Source organism: Triticum aestivum, chromosome 3D (assembly GCF_018294505.1).
Source record: "Triticum aestivum cultivar Chinese Spring chromosome 3D, IWGSC CS RefSeq v2.1, whole genome shotgun sequence".
In the NCBI taxonomy this organism is placed as follows: domain Eukaryota; kingdom Viridiplantae; phylum Streptophyta; class Magnoliopsida; order Poales; family Poaceae; genus Triticum; species Triticum aestivum.
The window spans coordinates 407,899,666-407,919,452 of NC_057802.1; positions in this window are offsets into that span (position 1 = coordinate 407,899,666).

Sequence of the window (19,787 nt, forward strand, 5' to 3'; positions counted from 1 at the left end):
ATATTCTATTCCACCCATAGTGCTATGTCCATGGCTCACGCTCATATATTGCGTGAAGATTTATAAGTTTGAGATTACTAAAGTATGAAACAATTGCTTGGCTTGTCATCGGGGTTGTGCATGATGAGAGCATTCTTGTGTGACGAAAATGGAGCATGACTAAACTATATGATTTTGTAGGGATGAACTTTCTTTGGCCATGTTATTTTGAGAAGACATAATTGCTTAGTTAGTATGCTTGAAGTATTATTATTTTTATGTCAATATGAACTTTTATCTTGAATCTTTCGGATATGAATATTCATACCACAATTAAGAAGAATTACATTGAAATTATGCCTAGTAGCACTCCGCATCAAAAATTCTGTTTTTATCATTTACCTACTCGAGGACGAGCAGGAATTAAGCTTGGAGATGCTTGATACGTCTCCAACGTATCTATAATTTTTGATTGCTCCATGCTATATTATCTTCTGTTTTGGACATTATTGGGCTTTATTATTCACTTTTATATTATTTTTGGGACTAACCTATTAACCGGAGGCCCAGCCCAGAATTGTTGTTTTTTGCCTATTTCAGAATTTCGCAGAAAAAGAATATCAAACTGAGTCCAAACGGAATGAAACCTTCGGGAGCGTGATTTTTGGAACGAACAAGATCCAGGAGACTTGGATCCTACGTAAGAGAAGCTTCTAGGAGGCCACGAGGTAGGGGGCGCACCTACCCCCCCAGGGCGCGCCCTCCACCCTCGTGGGCCCCCTGTTGCTCCACCGACGTACTCCTTCCTCCTACATATACCTACGTACCCCAAACGATCAGAACAGGAACCAAAAACCTAATTCCACCGCCGCAACCTTCTGTACCCACAAGATCCCATCTTGGGGCCTATTCCGGAGCTCCGCTGGAGGGGGCATCCATCACGGAGGGCTTCTACATCATCACCATAGCCCCTCCGATGAAGTGTGAGTAGTTTACCTTAGACCTTCGGGTCCATAGTTAGTAGCTAGATGGCTTCTTCTCTCTTTTTGGATCTCAATACAATGTTCTCCTCCTCTCTCGTGGAGATCTATTCGATGTAATCTTCTTTTTGCGGTGTGTTTGTTGAGACCGATGAATTGTGGGTTTATGATCAAGATTATCTATGAACAATATTTGAATCTTCTCTGAATTCTTTTATGTATGATTGGTTATCTTTGCAAGTCTCTTCGAATTATCAGTTTGGTTTGGCCTACTAGATTGATCTTTCTTGCAATGGGAGAAGTGCTTAGCTTTGGGTTCAATCTTGCGGTGTCCTTTCCCAGTGACAGTAGGGGCAGCAAGACACATATTGTATTGTTGCCATCAAGGATAACAAGATGGGGTTTTTATCATATTGCCTGAATTTATCCCTCTACTTCATGTCATCTTGCTTAAGGTGTTACTCTGTTTTCATGAACTTAATACTCTAGATGCATGCTGGATAGCGGTCGATGAGTGGAGTAATAGTAGTAGATGCAGGCAGGAGTCGGTCTACTTGTCTCGGACGTGATGCCTATATACATGATCATACCTAGATATTCTCATAACTATGCTCAATTCTGTCAATTGCTCAATAGTAATTCGTTCACCCACCGTAAAATACTTATGCTCTTGAGAGAAGCCACTAGTGAAACCTATGGCCCCCGGGTCTATGTTCATCATATTAATCTTCCAACACTTATTTATTTCCTTTGCTTTTTACTTTGCATCTTATCATAAAAATACCAAAAATATTATCCTATCATATCTATCAGATCTCACTCTCATAAGTGACCGTGAAGGGATTGACAACCCCTTATCGCGTTGGTTGCGAGGATTTATTTGTTTTGTGTAGGTACGAGGGACTCGCGCGTAGCCTCCTACTGGATTGATACCTTGGTTCTCAAAAACTGAGGGAAATACTTACGCTACTTTGCTGCATCACCCTTTCCTGTTCAAGGGAAAACCAACGCAGTGCTCAAGAGGTAGCATTGTATTACTGAAAAACACAGGTTTTTTAGCAAAAGCGCGACGATGTACGGAAACTTCCACAAGGTCGTGCAGACCCCAAATTAGCCACCTCGTTTATATTACGATTTTATCTATTCAAGTCGTAAAAGCGTATTATGACATAAGAAGAAAGCGTAGTGAAGGTGAACCCACAGAGTCAATCCGTGCTTTATTATTAGGGAAAGATAGTGAACCGTTTGTGATGGCCCGTGCATCGTAAACGTAGCACCACAGAATACCGATTGCGATGGCAATGTGAGCACAAACGAGTAGCGAGTACTGTATATGCATCAAGGCTCCCTATCCCCGACGGTTTCTGGGTCGTGTGGGAAGGACCCCCCTATCGCCCACACTCACTAGGCGACGGTTCCAAATGCCGTCGCGGAAAGGGGTTAAAAACTGTTTGTATAGCACCTCGTGTACCAGTGAAAGTTATATTTGATATACATGTAATTGATGTGTTCCTTACTAATGCTCGTAGTAGTGCGTGGGTATTTGGTACTGGTTCAGTTGCTCATATTTGTAACTCGAAACAGGAGTTGCGGAATAAACGAAGATTTGCTAAGGACGAGGTGACGATGCGCGTCGAGAATGGTTCCAAGGTTGATGTGATCGCCGTTGGCACGCTACCTCTACATCTACCTTCGGGATTAGTTTTAGACCTCAATAATTGTTATTTGGTGCCAGCGTTAAGAATCAACATTATATCTGGATCTTGTTTATTGTGAGATGGTTATTCATTTAAGTCAGAGAATAATGGTTGTTCTATTTATATGAATAATATCTTTTATGGTCATGCACCTTTGATGAATGGCATGTTCTTGTTGAATCTCGATCATAGTGATACACATATTCATAATATTGATGCCAAAAGATGCAAAGTTGATAATGATAGTGCAACATACTTGTGGCACTGCCGTTTAGGTCATATTGGTATAAAACGCATGAAAAAACTCCATGCAGATGGAATTTTGGAATCACTTTATGAATCATTTGATACTTGCGAACCATGCCTCATGGGCAAGATGACTAAAACTCCGTTCTCCGGAACAATGCAGTGAGCTAATGACTTATTGGAAATAATACATACTGATGTATTGATACGTCTCCAATGTATCTATAATTTTTTTATTGTTCCATGCTGTTATATTATCATTCTTGGATGTTTTATAATAATTTTATAGTCATTTTATATCATTTTTTGGTACTAGCCTATTGACATAGTGCCAAGTGTCAGTTGCGGTTTCTGTATGTTTTTTACATCGCAGGAAATCAATATCAAACGGAGTCCAAACACCGCAAAACTTTTTAAGGATATTTTATGGACCAGAACACTTTCAATGGGCCAGAGCTGCACCTAGGGGGGTGCCCCGAGGGGGGCACAACCCACCAGGGCGCGCCTGGGGGCCCAGGCGCGCCCAGGTGGGTTGTGCCCACCTCGGTGGCCTCCCGCACCCCCTCTTTACCCTATGAATTCTCAAATATTCCAAAAACCCTCGGGGTTAACCTAGATCAGAAGTTCTGCCGCCGCAAGGCTCTGTAGACACCGAGAACCAATCTAGACCCCGTTCCGGCACCCTGCCGGAGGGGGGAATCATCTCCGGTGGCCATCTTCATCATCCCGGCGGCGACCACGATGAGGAGGGAGTAGTCCACCCTCGGGGCTGAGGGTTTGTACCAGTAGTTATGTGTTTAATCTCTCTCTCTCTCATGTTCTTGAGATGTCATGATCTTGATGTATCGCGGGCTTTGTTAATATAATCGGATCATATGGTGTTTTCCCCTCTCTATCTTGTTGTGATGAATTGATTTTTCCCTTTGAGATTTCGTTGTTGTCAGATTGAATACTTTTATGGATTTGAGAACACTTGATATATGTCTTGCAATTGAATACTTTTGGTGACAATGGGGTATCGTATTGAGTCACTTGATATATGTTTTGGCACTCAACTCGCGGATTCCGGAGGTGATATTGGGGTAATCTATGCATAGGGGTTGATGCACATTCTTGTCTTTGTTTTTTCTGTGGAAATCTTGGGGCACTCTTTGAAGTTCTTTGTGTTGGATTGAGTACTATGAATATGAATTTGCTTTGGTGTTATTTTAGTACGAACTCTAGGATAGATCGAACGGAAAGAACAGCTTTATGTTATTTTAGTACGAACTCTTGAATAGATCGAACAGAAAGAATAGCTTTGAGGTGGTTTCGTACCCTACAAACAATTTATTCTTATATTCTCCGCTAGATAGGAACTTTGGAGTGATTCTTCATCGCACTTTGAGGGAAGGTTATATGATCCAATTATATTAGCACTGTTAAGAGGTTGCACTAGCGAAAGTACGGACCCTAGGCCTCATTTTCAAGCATTGCAATACCGTTTTTGCGCCCGTTTACTATTTGCTACCTTGTAGTTTTTATTTATTAAAATTATAAAAATATATTTCTACCATCAATACTACACTTTTATCACCATCTCTTCACCGAACTAATGCACCTACACAATTTGCCATTTGCATTGGTTGTGTTGGGGACACAAGAGATTTCTTGTATTTGGCTGTAGGGTCGTTTGAGAGAGACCATCTTCATCTACACCTCCCACAGATTGATAAACCTTAGGTCATCCACTTGAGGGAAAATTGCTACTGTCCTACAAAACTCTACGCTTGGAGGCCCAACACGTGTCTACATGAATAAAGTTGTGTAGTAGACATCAAGCTCTTTTCTGGCGCCATTGCCGGGGAGGTGAGTGCTTGAAGGTATATATTTAGATCTTGCAATCGAATCTTTTAGTTTCTTGTTTTATCACTAGTTTGGTTTATAAAAAGAAAACTACAAAAAAATGGAATTGAGGTTGCATCATATTATTCATCTTTATAATGTCTTTCATGAAAATGATGGAAGGGAAAATTGTGCTCAATTGATAGAAGAAGAATTCAATAAAATGTTTGGCATAAATGATGAGCATGATTGCAATGTTTCTAGTATGGATTCTTTGAATATCCATGATGCTAGTGATATGCAAAGCCATAAGCTTGGGGATGCTATGTTTGATGAAGATGATATTTTTATTCCCCCAAGTTTTGATGTGCAAATTTGTTATAATGGTAGCATGCCTCCTATTTACGATGATTACAATGATGAAAGTGGATTTGGAGAGGTCATGACTTTATTTAGTGATGAATCCACTATTTTGGAAGAGGTTTCAATTGATTATGACAACAAAGTTGCTATCTATGATGATTATGGTGATGACATGTATGCTATAAAGAATAATGGTAACCATGAAACTTTTCATCATGATTTCAATTTTCAATCCCATGATAGTTATTTTCTTGAGTTTGCTCCCACTACTATTCATGAGAATAAATTTGCTTATGTGGAGAGTAATAAAATTTCTATGCTTGTGGATCATGAAAATAATGCTTTATGTGATAGCTATATATTTGAATTCATTTATGATGCTACTGAAAATTATTATGAGAGAGGAACATATGCTTGTAGGCTTCTCACTAATCTCAAGTTTCCTCTCTATGTGTTGAAAATTTTGAAGTTATGCATGTTTTGCCTTCCTATACTAGTTGATTCTTGTTCCGATAAGTTGTTTGCTCACAAAATCCCTATTCATAGGAAGTGGGTTAGGATTAAATGTGATACTCATATGCTTCATGATGCTCCCATTATGTTTCAATTCTTATCTTTTATGTGAGCGTCATTGAAATCAGCATGCCTAGCTAAAAGGCATTAAAGAAAAGCGCTTGTTGGGAGACAACCCAACACTTTTACCTACTGTTTTTGTGTGTTTTTCACATGATTATTCTACTGTAGTAATCATGTTTTATTGTTTTTGTTTCAATAAAGTGCCGAGTAAAGCCTTTGGGATAGCGTGGATGATAGTTGACTTGATTCTGTCCAAAAACAGAACCTTTTGTGCTCAGTCCAGGAATTTTGAAAATTCACTGGAACGTTATTTTGATCTTAATTTTTTACAAGTGGTAGATATACAAATTCCCTACGTTTTCCTAATTTTTCAGAATTTTTGGAGTAGCAGAAGTATGGTTGGAGTACAGATTACTACAGACTGTTCTGTTTTTTGACAGATTTTGTTTTCAATGCATAGTTTGCTTGTTATCTAGTTTCTATGGCTTATATTGCTCAATATAAATTGTGGAAATGATATTCTACAGTAGGCATTGTGTGGAAACAATTATGAATCTTGTCTTTGACAGTACCAAAGTGAAATGGTTTGTTCTTTATCATACTAACCTATCTCACGAAGTTCCGTTAAGTTTTGTGTGATTGAAGTTTTCAAGTTTTGGGTGAGATGTCGATATGACGAGAATAAGGAGTGACAAGACCCTAAGCTTGGGGATGCCCAAGGCACCCCAAGGTAATATTCGAGGAGGATCCAAGCAACTAAGCTTGGGGATGCCCCGGAAGGCACCCCCTCTTTCGTCTCCAACATTATCGGTAACCTCACTTGGAGCTATGTTTTCATTCGTCACATGATATGTGTTTTGCTTGGAGCATCATTTTATTTGTTAGGATTTGCTTGCTGTTATTTAGAATAATGTTTTGCATCTTTTATTTCAATAAAAGTGGCATTGATAGCCTTTACTATGCTTATTTTACAAGTCTACATGTTGCTGTTTCAAAACAGAAAGTTTACCGCCGTTGCAAAAATTTCCTAGAAAATTCAGAGTGTGATAAAATGTTGAATTTTTTTGCACAATAAGCTCTGATAAATTTTCTAAAGTGTGTTAAATTTTCAGAATTTTTGAAGTTGAATAAGTATGGATCCTCTTGCATTCTTTACAGACTGTCCTGTTTTGGCAGATTGCTGTTATGTTTGCATTGTTTGCATATGTTTGCTTGTTTAATGATTCTATTTGAGGATAGGAGTATTAAATATGCAGAGGCATTTAGTATGCAATGTTGAATAATAATTTTACTGATTTGCTATAGTAGAGAATGATAAAGTTTTTGCATTGGATCATACTAACTTATCTCACGAGTTCTTGTTGAGTTTTGTGTGGATGAAGTTTTTAAGATTTAGGGAAACCGTTATATAAAAGGAATTAAGGAGACACAAAAGCTCAAGCTTGGGGATGCCCAAGGCATCCCAAGATAATATTTCAAGAAGTCTCAAGCATCTAAGCTTGGGGATGCCTCGGTAGGCATCCCACCTTTCTTCATCAACAATTATCGGTTAGTATCGGTTGAGCCTAAGTTTTTGCTTCTCCACATGAGTTGTGCTATCCTTGGAATGTCATTTTATTTTGTTTTGCTTTCTGTTTTAATAAAATAGTTAGATCTGATTTTTTAAAAATAAAATAGAGTCCTCAAATAGTTGCCAGGGAGGCTAGGTAAGCGGCACTCACATCCCGTCAACGAAGCTCTTTTCTATGGAATTGCTCTAGTGTTTCACTTATATATTTTTGAGCACGGTGTGCTTTAGTATTTTTGAAGAAATTCTCTCTTGCTTCACTTAAATTAATTTGAGAGAAAGAAATATTATGCTCATGATCTTCACTTATATTTGTTTGAGCTTATCAAAAGCAACATATGAAAATTAGTTCCAATGTGATAGATATTCAAGAAGGATATAATAAAAACTTTCATGAAGATCATTGGACAAAATAAACTTGATTCATCATAATAGTTTTGAGATATGATGATGTGATATGTGAGTCATGTTGATGAGTAATTATGCTTTAGTAAGAATATTGGTGTTAAGGTTTGTGATTCCCTATGCAAGCACGAAAGTCAATAGTTATGCAATGAAATTACATCCTACTTGTGGTGCATTATTCGATGTTAATTATGCTCAATGCTCGCTTATGAGATTATTTGTTTCTTGGTTGGTCGCTTCTCAATCTCTTGCTAGCCTTTATTTCGCACTAAGTATGATCACTACTTGTGCATCCAAAATCCCTTAAACCAGTTTTGCCACATGAGTCCGCAATAGCTACCTATTTGCGGTATTCTTTTGCCGTTCTAAGCAAATTTGTATGCGCCATCTCTAATTTTCAGAATAAATTTCTCTTTTGTGTGCTCGTATCGCTCGCGAGGCGGTGAGGAGTGGCCAATATTTTCCATGCTAGATGTGTTATTCTCACAATGAGTGTTTATTCACTTGTCATTACACGAGAGTAAGGCAAAGGTATTAGGGATGCCCAGTCCCGAAATGAAAAATGAACTTACTTTATGTTGTTAAATAATAATTTTCTTGGAAAGTGTTGGTATGGAGGGCACCCGTGGATACGATTAGCCATGGAAAGTGAAAGTATGGTGGAAAAAGGAATAAACTTTATTTTCTGTTTGGGAACCGCCTATGATATATCTAGCATGGAAAGTGTTGGGAGCTCTAAGTCATTTTCGTTGTGGGAAAGGCACACCTCCCAAAATGCTTTTATCTCTAAGTTTGTCGCTTTGAGCTCTGGCACCTCTACAAATCCCTACTTCCCTCTGCGAAGGGCCCTTCTTTTACTTTATGCAATTTTTATTTTTAATTTGAGTCTCCATCTTCTCTTATAAAGCACCAACTAGGAGGCACTATGATCGTACTTGAGTATTGCATGTAGCTAATATGCGAATGTGTTTCATGAATGGATCAATGATTGAGCATGATGGGCTAGGGATAAGTTATTTTAGCATTGATATTTTGAAAGACATAGTTGCTTGTTGGTATGCTTGAGTATTTAAGTCCTCATGTCAAAACTAGACTATTGCTTTGAACCATATAAAAGTCCAAATGTCCATGCTATAAAGAAAAGAATATGAGATGACATGTTAGGCAGCATGCCACATCAAAAATTCTGTTTTTTATCATTTACCTACTCAAGGATGAGTAAGAATTAAGCTTGGGGATGCTGATACGTCTCCAACGTATCTATAATTTTTGATTGTTTCATGTTGTTGTATTATCATTCTTAGTTGTTTTATAATCATTTTTAGTCATTTTATATCATTTGTTGGTACTAACCTATTGACATAGTGCCAAGTGCCAGTTGCTCTTTTCTGCATGTTTTTTACATTGCGGGAAATCAATATCAAACGGAGTCCAAACACCGCGAAACTTTTTGAGGATTTTTTATGGACCAGAACACTTCCAATGGGCCAGAGCTGCACCTGGGAGGTGCCCCGAGGGGGCACAACCCACTAGGGCGTGCCTGGGGGCCCAGGTGCCCATGTGGGTTATGCCCACCTCGGTGGCCTCCCGCACCCCCTCTTTACCCTATAAATTCTCAAATATTCCAAAAACCCTCGAGGTTAACCTAGATCAGAAGTTCCGCCGCTGCAAGGCTCTGTAGCCACCGAAAACCAATCTAGACCCCCTTCCGGCACCCTGCCAGATGGGGGAATCATCTCCGGTGGCCATCTTCATCATCCCGGCGGCCACCACGATGAGGAGGGAGTAGTCCACCCTCGAGACTGAGGGTTTGTACCAGTAGCTATGTGTTTAATCTCTCTCTCTCTCGTGTTCTTGAGATGTCACGATCTTGATGTATCGCGGGCTTTGTTAATATAGTCGGATCATATGGTGTTTTCCCCTCCCTATCTTGTTGTGATGAATTGAGTTTTCCCTTTGAGATTTCGTTGTTATCGGATTGAATACTTTTATGCATTTGAGAACACTTGATATATGTCGTGCAATTGAATACTCATGGTGACAATGGGGTATCGTATTGATTCAGTTGATATATGTTTTGGCACTCAACTCGCGGATTCCCGAGGTGACATTGAGGTAATCTATGCATAGGGGTTGATGCACATTCTTGTCTTTGTTTCTCCGGTAGAAATCGTGGGCACTCTTTGAAGTTCTTTGTGTTGGATTGAGTATTATGAATATGAATTTGCTTTGGTGTTAATTTAGTACGAACTCTAGGATATATCGAACGGAAAGAACAACTTTATGTTATTTTAGTACGAACTCTTGAATAGATCGAACATAAAGAATAGCTTTGAGGTGGTTTCGTACCCTACAAACAATTTATTCTTATGTTCTCCGCTAGATAGGAACTTTGGAGTGATTCTTCATCGCACTTTGAGGGATGGTTATACGATCCAATTATATTAGCACTGTTGAGAGGTTGCACTAGCAAAAGTATGGACCCTAGGCCTCATTTTCAAGCATTGCAATACCATTTTTGTGCCCGTTTACTATTTGCTACCTTGCAGTTTTTATTTATTCAGATTACAAAAATATATTTCTACCATTAATATTACACTTTTATCACCATCTCTTTGCCGAACTAGTGCACCTATACAATTATCCATTGTATTGGGTGTGTTGGGGACACAAGAGATTTCTTGTATTTGGTTGCAGGGTCGTTTGAGAGAGACCATCTTCAGCCTACACCTCTCACGGATTGATAAACCTTAGGTCATCCACTTGAGGGAAAATGTCACAACCCTAGAATTGCTTGTAACTAGTTGCATTAAAGCATCCATGCATCATGTCTAAATTTCTTTGAAAGTTGAAATGGGGATTGTTCAAACCCTAGCACCAGATCAAACCAAATAGGTTCAACCTAAAATAATCTTCAATGAGCCCAAAATGCCCTTAAGAAAAGTTCGTGATTTCTGGTTAAGGTGGAAACCTCTGCCAAAAATTATGACTATATTTTTAGGACATTTTTGGATTTTTGAATTAACTCACTACCTATTTGAATTGGAGCTAATAAATGATATAAAATAAGTTATAGCTCCAATACTTCTGGATTTACTTTTTGGGCATATGGAATAACTGAGAGAGAGCCAATGAATATTTTCAGAATTTATGAAAGTGGTTTGGCCTTTCAATCAAACCAAAACAGATTGAAATAAATAGAAAACAGAAAGAAATTCATAAAAAAGGACTTACCCGGCTTACTTGGACGGCCCAATAGGAAGCCCACCTGGCCGGCCGAGCCCACTAAGGGCAGAGCCATCTTCTTCCTCCTGCCAGTAGGCAGAGGAGAAGCGTGGCATGATCGTGCATGTTTGAACAAGTTAACCTCACTGAATAGGACAAACGATGATTAGGGCAATTTATGAAATAACATTTGGAGTTGGAATTTGATCATGTTTGAGTTCCACTTCAATTAACTTGGCCAGATATTGCATTAGGTGAATTCAGTACCTTAACATGACATGTCATTCATATGAATGTGCATTGCATTGATTGTGTTCCTTCTTTGCTAGTCGGTGGTTGTTTCCCCCTCAGTAGACGTATGTTCCGATGATAAGTTCGATGACACCGACGAAGAGCTATACTATCTTCAGAAGTGCCAGGCAAGCAAAACCCCCTTGTTCATTCCGATACAATCCCACTCTCTTTCTCCTGCTCTCTTTTACTGCATTATGACATCAACGATTCAACTGTTACATGATGCGCTAGTTGAACCCCTTTCCTCTGCATGACCTGTCATTGCCACAATAAATAGATGAAACCCACTAGCATGAGTAGGAGTTGTTTGAGCCCTGATGTGCCTACTCATTCATGCTTGTTTGTCATGCCTGCTACTGCTTAGAGTTGAGTCAGGTCTGATTCATCGGGGATGAATTAGAGGTGTCTGAACATGTCCTATTGTTGTGAGCTAAGTGTGTGAACACGATTTGGTAAAGGTATCGGTGAGAGGCCATGTAGGAGTACATGGTGGGTTGTCTCATTGAAGCCTTCCTCAGTTACTGAGTTCTGTGTTTGTGATGCATGAACAACTACTACCACGCATTGGAATGCTTAAGTGCCCCTCTCGACTTATTAATCAACCTGATCTCTGTCCAGGAGTTGCAACTAGTTTCTGGTGTTTGTAGGTTGTGTTAGTAGTCTACCAAGTGGTACCCGGTACAGGTGCGCTTGGGACAGATTAGGCTCCGTGGCACGGTGTACCAAGCGTAGATCCATCCGTCGAAGTGGGCTTGGGAACCCTGCACACATCGTTTGGGGCCGTGAGCGACACCCCAGCCGGATCTCCTTGCGGATGGAACCCGAATAGGCGATAAACCTGGACTAGAGACTTGTGTGGTTAGTCAGGTCGTGGCCGACACCCTCGCCAGGCTTCCGCTTGAAGGTTGCCGAGATACATGACGTGTACATGGTGGTAAGTGGCGAGAGCGTGTGTGAAGAAGTACACCCCTGCATGGTTAACATCAACTATTCGAATAGCCGTGTCCATGGAAAAGGACTTCTGGGTTGCCTGTAAAGTTCATAGACAAGTGAAAGTGGATACTCTAAAATGCGCAAGATAAGTGTGAGTGCTATGGATGGCATTCTCGTAGGGAGACGGGGGCGGATCCATAGTGGTGTATTGATTGGTGAATATGTGGACTCGTGTGCGCCACCTCAAAAGAGTTACTTGCAGTCGTAGTTCAGGATAGCCACCGAGTTAAAGCTGGCTTGCTGCAGTTAAACTCCACCACCCCCTTTGTTGATGCTGATGCATATGTAGATAGTTCTGATGTAAGTCTTGTTGGGTACATTTGTACTCACGTTTGCTTAATTTATGTTTTTGTAGAGAGACTTCAGTCTCGCTAGTAGTTCCGCGTGGACTTCGACGTTTAGCTTGTTACCTCAGCTACGATCTTGTGCGCTCGGTAGGGTCTTGTAGTTAGTCAGGCTTCTCAGCCTTTTTCATTTGTAGTTGTCTGTACTCAGACAAGATAAGCTTCTGCATGTGCTATTGCTTGTATGACTTGAATGCTGGGTCATGAGACCCATGTTTATAATATCTGACTCTTCGGAGCCTTATGAATAAATACTTTGAGTCGTAGAGTTATGTTGTGATTCCATGTTGTATTTGCACATATCGAGCATATTGTGTGTATGATTTTGAAATGCTTGGTATGTGTGGGATCCGACAACCTAGTTGTCTATCCTTGGTAGCCTCTCTTATGGGGAAATGTAGTCTAGTGCTTCCACTGAGCCATGGTAGTCTGCTACAGCCCGGGGTTCCCGGAGTCCTGTTAGCCCAGTTGCTACTGCTCCGGAATAGTTAGACTGGCCGACATGTGTCCTACTTCGATCCTGTGTCTATCCCTTCGGGGAAATGTCACACGGTGTATACCGGAGTCCTGTTAGCCTGCTACAGCCTGATTTACCAGAGTCCTGCTAGCCCAGCTGCTACAGCCTGGATTCACTCGCTATTGACCGACACGTTCGATGCTGGGTCATGTATGCCTGTCCCTGTAAGATAGTGCCACTTTGGGTTTACGACTAGTCATGTCGGCCCAGGTACTCTATTGCCTCGACATATATGTTGGAGCTATCATTATGACCCTAGGTGTTTTAGGGAGTCACCAAGTAATCTAGCCCTGATTAGTATTCCCAATGTGATGATTCTAGCCATCATTCTCAAAAGCATCCCGTGATGCCATTTAGTAGTAGGTATTCTGCTCCTGGGTTCTTGACCCAAGATTCGCTTTACTTACCTCACGTTGATAGTGTTTGCTAGTTCCCTTAGGATGTTAGTAACCTTTGTGATAGTCCTCGAGGTCTGTGGTATATCGTTCTTCCAATACCATGAACCATTATGGCGGAAGTTCTTTTGAACCAAAAGATAATAACCAGAGTGCTCTTGATGAGTTCTCTGTTATAGTTGTGACTCTGCCAATCCTACCCTTCTGCATGGGTTATCCGGAAGAAATGTTGAGCTTTTCTCGACATACTAATCTATGCATCCACAACTCAAATAATCATATGTTCTCTGAGTTGTCCCCCTTCAGTTATATTCCGAACTTCATCTATCAATTGATAGTCAAGAGTATGTGTGTGGTCGTGTTCATCAATGCCTATTATTCTTGTGGTCCGTCAAGCCATTCTATTCCGGAATGACTAGGAGAAACAAACTCTAGTACCTCATCCATATCTAGGATTGGGTCAAAGTAGTTGTATTCCACAGATCAAAATGCCAATCTAGTTTTTGTTCTGTTCTACCTTGGAGTATTACCATCTTTATATCAATAATGTCATGGGAATTGCACACCATCTTATGAATTCCTGCTACAGTGATACTTCTCGCCATCATTATTCATTCCTCGGTCTCTGTGTTGTTGTGACCGGAATGCCGACAAGTGAATTGTGATGTGTGAAATCAATACTCCTAGCAACTCCGTTGCTTGGTAGTTAATGGACAATACTCTCATTCTTAGCGTGCTGGTTATTGAATCATCATTCTAAGATTGATTGTGCTACCTAGTCCATATTCCTGGTGCACACTTCGATCAATGACTTAGGATTGTGCCAATCCCTCGCTTATTTGATCATATCGTCTTGCCCTGAAAAACATGATTATTCCCGAGCTTAATAACATATCGGTGGTTCGTGATTTTCCGAATATCTCCTCGGAAGTATTACCAGTTTGTTCCCTGACTATTATGTTGAGCTCGTGATCAAGTTGGTTTCTTGTAAACCACCCATTCTCCAAGATTCTGTGTTGGATACCCTGAACTAGTTGGTTGAGCTAAACAACAACTTGGAGAGTTGGAAGATAAAAGCTTTGCCTAACTTAGTTCATTTCAAAGGGATATCTTTTGTATATGTGTGTTGAAGAAAGATGATATCTTCATTGATTGGTCCTCGTGATCAGTTGTTGGATCTATTGTCTTCTCAAAACTTTGATTTGAGTGTGGGCTATCCTCAAATCAAATCAGAACCAACGATGTTCGTAATGTTATCTTACTCGTGGTTGATCCCTCGAGCATACACCATTACATCTTTTGGTCTGACCAATACTATCACATTGTTCACATAATGGTGGAAATACAGTGATATGGAAATTCCGATGAGTTGCTGTTGAGCCCATCAGCAACATCTTGTCTCCTCCATGATTCATGTTGAACATTGAGCTAGTGTTGGAAACTTTGTAAGCATTGCCTTCGTTTTCCGCTCATGAGCTATATGTTTTGGTGAAAGAAGTGACTTTCTCCAAGTTCACGTGCATTAGGTGTAAGTTGCCGCCATGAATTTGAGAAGGGTTTGTTTTGTTTCCCCTGGAATCATCCCAAGTCAGTCACGCATGTGTGAAGTCTTCTGTGGTTTGACAGATTAGCTACCTTCATCCCATATGTATCCCTAGCACACTAAGCCACTGATTGACTTGTTCAAGGAGAAGAAGTTCCTTTTTAAGAATCATGACTTATGTGAGGACTTCGTTATCCTCGATGATGGTTCCCAACCCGAACTCGGTAGTATTTTATTATAAGACTACTACGTGGTCATGCTTGTCTGGGACAGCATGCTCACATGTGTGTAGCAGAACCAGCTCATGTTTTGGAGCTTGCTATTGCAGTTCATTTCCCGAGAATCTCGCAACATCGTCTTTTCGATTTGTGTTGCAAACTTCCTTTTCTAGACATGATGTCTGAAATATCCTGTTACCAACCGGATCTGAATCTCAGGCAGATATGATGGTTGGAACATTCCCAACATTTGCATTTTGTTCCCAGCTTGCACCCGCCATTGTGCCATTTTACTATGGTCTGCCTTCTCAGTAATTTTTATTCAGGACCATCCTCAAAAGTGGGCTTACCATGGGTCCCATCCATTTCGGATGATAAGCAAAAATCATCCATTGCGTTGTCTTCAACAAGGTAGTTCACATCATCCATTCTAGTCTAAGTATGCCATTCTTCTGAACTCCTTCAAATGATCGATTGAGATTTGCCTTATACTGGTATAGAGAGTTTCAATGATCTAAATATCAAAAGTAATTGTTTTGCCACTTAAAGGAATATTCTACGAGTCACCTTCCTGGAGGTGCCTTATTATGGAATCAGGGCAATTAGCTCCTCGCTACCTTGACCCCGCCCACCATCTTCTTTAAGCATGGAATGGTTGCCCACCAATTTGAACCCTTGTCATCTACTTCTTCCATTTCTCCTGGTGTGTGTCTTGTGTATCAACTCAAGAGGTGTTCTTATGTCTCATTCCGTGAGTTGGTTGTGAGTTGCTCGATCTCCAAGAAGGTCGATTCCTATAGAGTTTCCTTTTGTCGTCATAGTGTTAGCATGAATGTCTCGAAAGCAAAGATGTCAAGACCAAGATGATGCAATGAATCAACATCTTCGAGAAGAGCAATTGGATCATGAAGATCGTGTTAGTTTGTGTCCCTTTGTCTTCTTACCTCACGTCTTGAATCTCGGGATGAGATTCTTGTTTAGTGGGGGTGAGTTTTCACAGCCCTAGAGTTGCTTGTAACTAGTTGCATTAAAGCATCCATGCATCATGTCTAAATTTCTTTGAAAGTTGAAATGGGGATTGTTCAAACCCTAGCACCAGATCAAATCAAATAGGTTCAACCTAAAATAATCTTCAATGAGCCCAAAATGCCCTTAAGAAAAGTTCGTGATTTCTGGTTAAGGTGGAAACCTCTGCCAAAAATGATGAATATATTTCTAGGACATTTTTGGATTTTTGAATTAACTCACTACCTATTTGAATTGGAGGTAATAAATGCTATAAAATAAGTTATAGCTCCAATACTTCTGGATTTATTTTTTGGGCATATGGAATAACTCAGAGAGAGCCCATGAATATTTTCAGAATTTATGAAAGTGGTTTGGCCTTTCAATCAAACCAAACAGATTGAAATAAATAGAAAACAAAAAGAAATTCATAAAAAAAGGACTTACCCGGCTTACCTGGACGGCCCAATAGGCAGCCCACCTGGCCAGCCAAGCCCACCAAGGGCAGAGCCGTCTTCTTCCTCCTGCCAGTAGGCAGAAGGGAAGCGTGGCGTGTGCGTGCGCCCCCGGCCACCTCCTACTTGCCCTTCCTCGACCTGATCTGCGTCTGGAGACGCCCGAGGCCCCTTCTCACTTTCCCCTCCTTCCTCTGCCTCGCCCCCTTCCTCTGGCCTCTCTTCCTCGGCCCCTCGAGATCGCCATCGACGTTTCGTCGCCGTCTGTGCCTCCCCGAGCTCGCCTTCAACCTCGTCTGACCCGCTATGAGCTCCTACGTTGTCCCCCCTTACTTCCGCGCTCGTTTGCCTTGCCTAGACCGTAGTTCCGCCGAAGCCGTGAGCTCCTCACCGTCGGCGATGACGCAGTCGTGGCCATGGTCACTGCAGCCCGTGTCCAAGCACACCAACGTGCTCAGAACCTCTCCGCGCACCCGTAGCCACCACCAGCTCCTCCTCCTAAACACCCTAGCGATGAACTCGAGCACGTCCAAACCACGGCCGCCGCAAACCTCGTCGCCGGCGTTGATTCCGGCAACCCCCGTGTCCAACTCCCCTGCTCCTCAATGCGGGTAAGCAAGGGTTGCGCCCTGGTGCCCTCGGCACGTGCAGCCGACGCCCGTAGCGCATTTCCGGTGTGCCTCCGCCGAGCTGGATGGTCGCCGGCGGTCTAACTGAGGGAGGCCTAGATTGGGGGGTCCTCGGACAACTGGGCTATATCCTTTGGCCGGACTGTTGGACTATGAAGATACAAGATTGAAGACTTCGTCCCGTGTCCGGGTGGGACTCTCCTTGGCGTGGAAGGCAAGCTTGGCAATACGGATATGTAGATCTCATCCCTTGTAACCGACTCTGTGTAACCCTAGCCCCCTCCGGTGTCTATATAAACCGGAGGGTTTAGTCCGTAGGACAACAACAATCATACCATAGGCTAGCTTCTAGGGTTTAGCCTCTACGATCTCGTGGTAGATCAACTCTTGTAATACTCATATCATCAAGATCAATCAAGCAGGAAGTAGGGTATTACCTCCATCGAGAGGGCCCGAACCTGGGTAAACATTGTGTCCCCGGCCTCCTGTTACCATCCGCCTTAGACGCACAGTTCGGGACCCCCTACCCGAGATCCGCCGGTTTTGACACCGACATTGGTGCTCATTGAGAGTTCCACTGTGCCGTCACCGCAAGGCTTGATGGCTCCTTCGATCATCGGACAACTCGATGGCAACGATGCGATCCAGGGCGAGGTTTTCCTCCCCGGACAGATCTTCGTGTTCGGCGGCTTCGTACTGCGGGCTAACTCGCTTGGCCATCTGGAGCAGATCGATAACTACGCCCCTGACCATCAGGTCAGGTTTGGAAACTTGAACTATACTGCCGACATCCGCGGAGACTTGATCTTCGACGAATTCGAGCCCATGTCAGGTGCGCCGCGCAATCACGACGAGCATGATTTAGCTCTGCCATCGGACTGTGTTTGAGAGATCACACCTGCAACTACTCCGGCCCTCAATCCGGAACAAATTGCGCCATCTGTAGACGGGTGGATGGACCCCGCCACGGAGGCCGCACACTCAGTGGCGATAGCGCCGAATACTGACTTCACCTCCTACGAGACCCGTGTTGCCGAACCGTTGGATTCGTCCCCGGCCACGGACTCCGAGCCGCTTGTGTCCGTGCCCATCGAATCTGATTGGGCGCCGATCATGGAGTTTACCTCCGCGGATATCTCTCAGCACTCGCCTTTTGGTGATGTGCTAAATTCATTAAGGTCTCTCTCCCTGTCAGGAGACCCTTGGCCGAATTATGTCCGGCTAGAATGGGATGCGGACAACGAAGAAATTCGCGACCCACCCACCACCCACTTAGTAGCCACTGTCGACGATTCAACCGACATGCTCGACTTCGGCTCCGAAGACATCGACGGTATGGACGACGATGCAGGAGACGAACAAGAACCAGCGCCCACAGGGCGCTGGACTGCCACCTCATCGTATGACATATACATGGTGGACACCCCCAAAGAAGGGGATGGTGATAAGACAACGGAGGATAATCCCTCCAAGAAGCAACCCAAGCACCGACGTCAGCGGCGCCGCTCTAAGTCCCGCCATAGTAAAAGCAGCGATACCGGCACAAGAGACAATAACGCTCCGGATAGTGCCGAAGACGACGATAATCCCCTCCAGCAAAACCTTGAGCGGGAGGATGAACAAGCTAGCCCTCCGGAATAGGGAGCAAACGGAGAATCAGAGGATGACAATTACATGCCTCTCTCCGAAGACGAAGTGAGCCTCGGCGACGAAGAATTTGTCGTGCCTGAGGATCCCGTCGAGCAGGAACGCTTCAAGCGCCGGCTTATAGCCACGGCAAACAGCCTGAAGAAAAAGCAACAACAGCTTCGAGCTGATCAAGATCTGCTAGCGGATAGATGGACTGAAGTCCTGGCAGCCGAGGAATACGAACTCGAGCGCCCAACCAAGAGTTACCCAAAGCGCAGGTTGCTACCTCGACTCGAGAAGGAAGCATTAAAACATACACCACCAGCGTATGATGCGGCAGATCGGCCACCTCATGGATGAGACAGAGAGGCATATCAGCCCAAAGTCCAACCCGCACCCCGCCGCCACTCAAACAAAAATACCAAGGCCCGGGGCAACACGCAGGACCTGCGAGACGTATTGGAAAACAGAACAAAACATGCAAGATCAATCTACGGATCACGGGGGCGCGCACCAACGCGGGACGATGACCGTCACGCCGGATACACTAAAAGCAAATCTGGCCGGGCCGAATACAGCAGACAAGACTCATATGAACTGCGTCGTGATATAGCCCGGCACAGAGGCGCCGCACACCCCATATGCTTCACTGATGAAGTAATGGATCACGAATTCCCAGAGGGTTTTAAACCCGTAAACATTGAATCATATGATGGTACAACAGATCCCGCGGTATGGATCGAGAATTTCCTCCTCCACATCCACATGGCTCGCGGTGATGATCTACATGCCATCAAGTACCTCCCACTAAAACTCAAAGGACTAGATCGGCATTGGCTGAATAGCTTGCCAGCAGACTCCATTGGCAGTTGGGAGGATTTGGAAGATGCATTCCTTTACAAC